Genomic DNA, 8,440 nt, shown 5'->3' on the forward strand with positions numbered 1-8,440 from the left:
GTGAACTGTGGACCCCGGTCCATTCTTTTATACTGAAATACAAATCTGCTGCAATACTTGTTCTTTACTATTTTCTTGCAAACAATCATCTTCCACACAATACGGTTAACCCTTTGTTACAGCAAGCCGGTGAGATTGACAACCTCACTGTTTCGTTGGGGCAAAGTACTTTGGTTGTGCTGTGCAGGTTCCACGTTGGCGCCGGAATCTCTGGTGTTGCGCCGCACTACATCCCGCCGCCATCAACCTTCAACGTGCTTCTTGACTCCTACTGGTTCGATTAAACCTTGGTTTCTAATCGAGGGAAACTTGCCGCTGTGCGCATCACACCTTCCTCTTGGGGTTCCCAACGGACGTGTCAATTACACGCATCAAGCAAATTTCTGGCGCCGTTGCCGGGGAGATCAAGACACGCTGCAAGGGGTGTCTCCACTTCCCAATCTCTTTACTTTGTTTTTGTCTTGCTTTATTTTATTTACTACTTTGTTTGCTGCATTATATCAAAACACAAAAAAATTAGTTGCTAGCTTTACTTTATTTACTATCTTGTTTGCTACATCAAAAACACAAAAAAATTAGTTACTCGCATTTACTTTATTATCATGTCTAGTCCCGTAGTTGTTACTCTATCACCTGAGGAATCAATCTTCACTTTTAAACAAGGAGGTGAAGAGAATTTTAAAGAAGCATGGTCTAGAATTTTTGATTCTTATAGTAAAACTGAACCTAAAATGACCTTAAGCTTGCTTCTTAGTAATTTCTATTTTGGACTTATTCTTCGTTATAGATATGCCTTAGATGCTGTAGTGGGAGGAGATTTCCTTCATTGTGATGGGGATCAAGCTTTTAATGCTATAAGGAAATTGATTACATCATTTAGCTCTGATAATAATTTTGATCCATCTCATGCTAGTATGCATAATAGATTAAACACTATTGAAACAAATATATCTTGTTTAAAAGAAGTGTATAACCGAATTCGCGAATACTATGATTATGTTCCATTAAGCTTCGAACCTTCAATGTGGGTGCCTACCATTAAAGCTACTATTGGTGGTGAAATTTTTCCTGCTCGTTGTGATATTATGTCCGAGTTTTGCCTTATGCCTCGAAAATATTTATAAATCTTTGACACTTTGGGAACTTATCGAAGGAGGAGAAGAAATAACTCTTACGGATAACTCGTTGTAATTCCTAAGGGTATAGCTGAAGGTGTTTTCACAACCTTTCTTGGAAGGACTGGTATCCACTGATTATCTCGTTATTGAATGTGTAGGGACTGGACAAATCACTTTTGGAAGATCCCCGCTCGAAACTCATGGGAGCAGTCATAGATGTTGGGAAAGGCACTCTAAATTTTACCTCTACACCCGGATGCGGTCATGTATTCCCTAGACCAAAGAGTAAGAATAAGAGTAAGAAAGGTAAGAGCAACACCCCTAGTAAGCATGCCAACGCATCATCTCTCGATAATACTTGATATACACTTTCTGCGCCTAGCTGAAAGGCGTTAAAGAAAAGCGCTTATGGGAGACAACCCATTGTTTTTACTACAGTACTTTGTTTTATATTTGAGTCTTGGAAGTTGTTTACTACCGTAGCAACCTCTCCTTATCTTAGTTTTGATGTTTTGTTGTGCCAAGTAAAGTCTTTGATAGTAAAGTGAATACCAGATTTGGATTACCGCGCAGAAACAGATTTCTTTGCTGTCACGAATCTGGGTCTAATTCTCTCGTAGGTAACTCAGAAAATTAAGCCAATTTACGTGAGTGATCCTCGGATATGTACGCAACTTTCATTTAATTTGGGCATTTTCATTTGAGCAAGTCCGGTGCCTCAATTAAATCCATCTTTACGGACTATTCTGTTTTTGACAGATTCTGCCTTTTATTTCGCATTGCCTCTTTTGCTATGTTGGATGAATTTCTTTGATCCATTAATGTCCAAGTAGCTTTATGCAATGTCCAGAAGTGTTAAGAATGATTGTGTCACCTCTGAACATGTTAATTTTTATTGTGCACTAACCCTCTAATGAGTTGTTTCGAGTTTGGTGTGGAGGAAGTTTTCTAGGATCAAGAGAGGAGTATGATACAATATGATCAAGGAGAGTGAAAGCTCTAAGCTTGGGGATGCCCCGGTGGTTCACCCCTGCATATTCTAAGAAGACTCAAGCGTTTAAGCTTGGGGATGCCCAAGGCATCCCCTTCTTCATCGACAACATTATCGAGTTCCTCCCCCGAAACTATATTTTTATTCCGTCACATCTTATGCACTTTGCTTGGAGCGTCGGTTTGTTTTTGTTTTTGTTTTGTTTGAATAAAATGGATCCTAGCATTCACTTTGTGGGAGAGAGACACGCTCCGTCGTAGCATATGGACAAGTATGTCCTTAGGCTCTACTCATAGTATTCATGGCGAAGTTTCTTCTTCGTTAAATTGTTATATGGTTGGAATTGGAAAATGCTACATGTAGTAACTCTAAAATGTCTTGGATAATTTGATACTTGGCAATTGTTGTGCTCATGTTTAAGCTCTTGCATCATATACTTTGCACCCATTAATGAAGAAACACTTAGAGCTTGCTAATTTGGTTTGCATATTTGGTTTCTCTAGAGTCTAGATAATATCTAGTATTGAGTTTTGAACAACAAGGAAGACGGTGTAGAGTCTTATAATGTTTACAATATGTCTTTTATGTGAGTTTTGCTGCACCGTTCATCCTTGTGTTTGTTTCAAATAACCTTGCTAGCCTAAACCTTGTATCGAGAGGGAATACTTCTCATGCATCCAAAATCCTTGATATGGGGTGGCCCGATCTTCTCAGTAAGCAACGGTGGTGATGATGATCACGGGTGATGGCAGCGGAGAAACACGATGATGAAGTGGATGATAACTTGTATGACGCAACGAGATCTCTCGATTGGTCCCTGTCGCCAATGCAACAGACTTCTCAACCCTGCAAGATATTCGCAACTCCACACACTTGCGCACGTAGCCGCCGACCACGAAGCGGTAAGTTGCAACCGTCTAATTCCCAATGGAACATCAGATCACACAAGACCAGGATCTACACAATATCAAGCAATATGGTGTAGGGATTCAATAGTTTTGCTAGAGCAAACAACTAAGAACTAGGGTTTATCTTAAACATGGTCTAAAGCATGCTATGGGGCGTCCTGGGCACTTATATAGGTGTCCGGGACGAGTTCTGGTCGAAAAGATACAAGAATAACCGACCCAGAATAGATCTGGTCGAGACAGATCGACTCAGACTTGTCCGGTCTGGAATCCGGTCAACCGGTGACATAGGCATCCCAAATGGGCCTGCCGAAGATAGTACCCGGGGTTTATTGAAGGCCCACTACCCGAAGAATAAGAAGATTCGGGAGCCCAAGATATGTTAAGGAAAGTTAGAGTTGTAATAGGAAGTGCTATTTGTAATCTGGCGGGATGAGTTAGAAACCGTCCCGGACTCTGTAACTTGTACAAAACGAAACCCTCGGCTCCACCTCCTATATAAAGGGGGAGTCGAGGGACGAAGAGATCATCGAATCATTGTTCACAAACCCTAGTTTTCATAATCGTCGAGTACTTTTCGGCTGAAACCTTCGAGATCTACTTGCCCTCTACTTCTAATTAAACCCTAGCCTATAATCCATAGGCATTGACAAGTTGATACCTTGTCAATTGGCGCCGTCTGTGGGAATTAGAGGCGTAAGGATCCGATCTCGATGGCACGTTCAAGATCTTCGACATCGTCAACCGCAAGCAACACAATGGATCGAGGTAAACAGTATCGCCGCTGGTCCTGTCGATTTTGTTCCTCACCCACCCTCCCGTTTGGATGCATATGCGTATCTGGCGGAGCCCATGGAGATGACGTTCGGAAGGTTTCACTTTCGCGTCGAGAAGGAAGGATCGTATCGTGTCGAAATTCCGATTTCGTCGGGATCGTCGGCGGTCGATTCTGATTTTTCAAGCTATACATCGTCAACCGAGTCAGGAGAAGAAGAAACTTCGGGAACACGCTACGTCAGCACCAGAGCAAGAGAGAAACTCGCCAAGATCTTCAGCGACATGTCGTTGGGGTCATCTGCGGACTCATATATAAGCGATGACTCAAGCGATGTCAACAGTTACGACTTCATCGACAAATCTCTCACAGTGGGCAAGGTCTTCATCAATCTCAACAATGATGTCACCAAACCCGACACAGATCTGAGTACAAAATATCATCAAGTTTTTGCCATTGATCAAGAGGAAACATCAGAGGCTTTCGACGAATTGGGCAATCCCTATGTCGATCCCTCAGATCTAATGAGAGGTATGGGCACTAAATATGTCGGGCCCACACCACGCGTCAGAGTTCAACTTCCACAAACAGCCTGGGGATAGAGCCGCAAAAGCTCGTAGATGGTTCGGAGCCAATGACGACAACCGCTACAGACCCAAGAACTGCAAGCTTATCAATATAGACTCGCCGTAGCAGAAGAGAATTGGAAAAACAGTACGTAAGCTTTAAATAAAAGAAAGGAGGCAGCCTCCGCGTCAAGCAGTACGAAGGGCGGATCTAAGTCGACAATCTAGAACCTCGGGAGATAGCCATAGAGAAGCTCGGAACAGGGCAAGGTCCAGATCGCAACACATACCCGAGGGAGAAAGAGAGTACTTGGTTCAAAACCTCGACATGTCTTTTATGTCGATAGACACAAGAGGGAATATTATCCCTAAGACACCGTAAGCTGGGTATATGGCGACACAAGCCTTTATCCTTGCATCCAGTGCCACCTCCGGGAGATCCAAGGGAGGCTTTGTACAATATGGCGATAGCAGGACAAGAAGTCATGGGAACGGTGTTTGTATCAACACCGCCGAAGGAGCCGCAAGGCAAAATAGTCCACGACCTACGGCGGCGAAGCAGCAGCAAATGTTGAAGGAACAAGTGGAGCAAGAGATACGGCAGCACAAGCAAGGGTAGACAGAGCACGGCAAGGCAGTAAGGGAACATCGGCATTCCCCGTAACTAAACGACGAGGATATGTGCGGTTTGCCGTGCTTCACAAGGAGAGTACGAAAAACTCGAGTCCCTTCGGGATTTAAGTTGCCCGATCATTTCAAAAAATTCGACGGCCTGCAAGATCCGGAGGATTGGCTAGTTGATTACCTCGAGACGGTGAAGTTAACTGGAGGGACTAGGGCAACAGCCATGCAAAGTATTCAGGTGCACTTAAGTGGAGCTGCACGATCTTGGATCAAGAAACTTCCACCAGGATCTATCGACAGCTGGGAGAGTTTTGAGGACGTATTCGGCAAGAACTTCAGATCCACGTGCAAAAAACCTGCGTCGTTAGAAGAGTTGAGAGCATGTCGACAAAAGCCGGATGAGTCAATGAGAAAGTACATTCAAAGGTGGAACATCATCAAAAACTCGGCAGAAAACATATCTGACGAGAGAGCAATAGATGCGTTTGTGGCAGGAATCAGGCGTGGAGATTTTGTCGAGGACTTGGGAAGGACCAATCCAAAGACAGGATCCGCGTTAATGGAGATAGCAAACAGATGGGCAGATGGAGAAGATGCTGTCCACAACAAACGGCACAGGTCGCCAGAGGAGGACCGTGGTCGAAATTACCAACCGAGGCGACGATTTCCTCGGCAGTACCCGAACTATGACGCCCCAGGGTAAATTTCGGCTGGTTTCCGAGCCAGTGCAGGAGGAAATAATCGAGATGATTACCAGAGAAGTAATGAGCAACGAAATGAAAACAGAGACGAATTTCGACAAAATAGGCAAAGCAGCGGGCCAAGGCCACAGAGGCCTTTCGTGTCTCCCGAAGAGATGATGAACGGGCCGTGTCAGATGCACTTTTTCCTCGACAACAACGGAAAGAGATAGTCAGGACATCTGCAGAAGGATTGTCGAAATTTTCAGGCAATGCTGAAGAGTCACGAGGGTATGCTAATGCTCAGGCAGCGCAAAGAAACCCTCGAGAACCCAGAAGTGAGGTCCACCTACCACCTCCTCCCGCGATAACAGATGACAATCGGCATCAGCTCAGGATAGCAGCAGCACCTCCACCACCACCCTACGTTGACCCCAATTCTAATGGAGCGGTCTCGATGATTCGAAGTGTAAGGGTACATTGCCCCTATGTGTGGTTTTGGTAATTAATGACAACCCCTATGGACTAATGTTTTCATTGAGTTTACATGAAGGAATATTCCATAGGTACTACTTGCTCTCCATGTGTTGGATTCAAGTATGGATGCCATGAAGATAAAGGTATATCTTGTGTATTGGCATCAAGATCATCGATACAAGGTTGAGTTGGGCAAGTTCAAGATGAGCATCTCAAGTGAATCACATACTTGAAGCTTGCCATCCATTTGGTGATAATGGACTAATGAAGATGTGTATCAATGGAGCTTTCCCATCATAGTGTATGGGGGAGCATTTGTGAGTCTTCACGAAGCAACATTGGTCAAGTGAGGCATTCCGGCTTGAGTGAAGCTTGAAGAGTTATCATCAAGATCAAGCGGGATGCGCAAGGCAAAGGTATGGCCTTGCTAGGTTTTCCTTTTACCGGTCTTAAGGTGGATGTTGGGAGACCGGATTATAGGATAGATAGTCGCACTATTAAGAGGGGCTTTCGGTTGAGTAACTTGATCACATCGTCCTAGGGAGCTCAATCCTTTGCATACTTTGCATATCCTTATTGCTTCTTGGTGTTTCTCTATGTGAGGTTCTTGAGCTTGTTGCTAGCTTTACAACAAGCCCAAGTTCATCGAAAACGGAGTTCGCATGCATCTTCTAGTGCGTTTTCGAGGTTGGGTGATTTTACCGGTTATTCATGATATAAGGTTCTATCCTTTTATATTCATGATAAAATATCCTCCTACAGTTTCTTGTGTTTGCACTTTCTATTGGATAGCATTTGTTGTTATCTTCCCAACAAAATTGGTTTCATGTTAATCGGAGTTCGGGAGCAATAGTTATTAAAGAAAAGGTAAAAGAGAAAAAGAAAAGAAAGAAAAAGGGGGAAGGCCCCGGTTGCCGCCCGGCCTGCCGGCCCTCATGCCGGCCCACCCGGTCGACCGGGCGGCCACCGGCCCACCAGCCGGGCAGCCCAGCTTGCCTTCCGGTCCGACCGGACTTTAAACGGGCCGCCGTCTCCCCCGGCCCAGGCGCCGGTTTCCTACCGGGCCGCTCGGCGGCCACTCCGGCCGGACCGGCCTCCTGGCCGGACTGGGCCTCGCCCCCTGTCCGAAGCTGGCAGGCCCAGCTGCACCTCCGGTCCAGCCAGGCTGCGCACCGGGCCGCCTCCACGCGCCATGGCCCACGCGGCCTGGCCTTTCCCCCCGCGCGGCCTAAGGCAGTTCTGCCGCCCAGCGCGCCTCTGCCCAGCCCCGGTCGGTGGGCCGGTCCGACCGGGCAGGCCACCGGCCTCTCCGGCCCAGGCTCCGGTCGGCCGGCCCGTCGCCGGCCGGGCTGTCTTTTTAGCCGTTTTTCTGCCTATTTCTTTGTCTTTTTCCCCCCAACGGTTATTTCTTCCTCCCTTGCTATAAATACCTTTCTCCTACCTTGAGACAAGTAGTTCTTCCTATTCTCTCACCTCCATTGTTACTATTTGAAGAACTTGCTCTCCCCCTTGATTCCTCCAACCATTCTTGCTCATATTTGAGGATTTGAGAGAGGGGATCTAGATCTACACTTCCACCAAACCATTTCTTCTCTAAGTGAGGGAATCTCTTGGGATCTAGATCTTGGAGTCTTTGGTTGACTTTCCCCTTGTTCTTCCTCTCCAATCTCATCCTAGCATTCGTTGCTTTGGTGGGATTTGAGTGTGAAGGACTTGAACACCTCCGGTGTTCTTGCTTTGCATCATTGCATAGTGTTGAGCTCTCCACCACGATTTGTTCGAGTGAGAGACCGTGAGCTTGTTACTCTTGGAGGGTGACCTCCTAGTTGGCTTGGTGATTGGTGCTCCGGTGATCTCTTCTAGAAGATTGTGAAGAGGCCCGGGCTTATCCTTCGTGGAGCTTGTGAAGTGGTTGTGGAGCTTGCCATCTCCGGAGCGGAGGAAAAGCTAACCATAAGGAAAGGGCCATTATCCTTCGTGGGTGTGGTTCGGAGAATAGGGTGAGCCTTCGTGGCGCGAGGAATCCTTCGTGGGACCTCCACTCCTCCAAACGTGACGTACCTTGTTGCAAAGCAAGGGAACACGGGAATACATCCTCGTCTCCGCGTGCCTCGTTTATTTCTATACCCGAGCTCTCTTTCCTTGTGATAGCCATCGTGCTTGAAGTACATATATCTTGCTATCACTTGTGCTACATATATCTTGTGCCTATCTTGCTTAGCTCTAGTTGCTATTGTTACACTTAGTTGAGCTTAGCATATTTAGGGTTTGTGCTTGTAAACTAAACGATAGTTTAATTCC

This window comes from Lolium rigidum, chromosome 6, assembly GCF_022539505.1.
Source record: "Lolium rigidum isolate FL_2022 chromosome 6, APGP_CSIRO_Lrig_0.1, whole genome shotgun sequence".
Taxonomy (NCBI): domain Eukaryota; kingdom Viridiplantae; phylum Streptophyta; class Magnoliopsida; order Poales; family Poaceae; genus Lolium; species Lolium rigidum.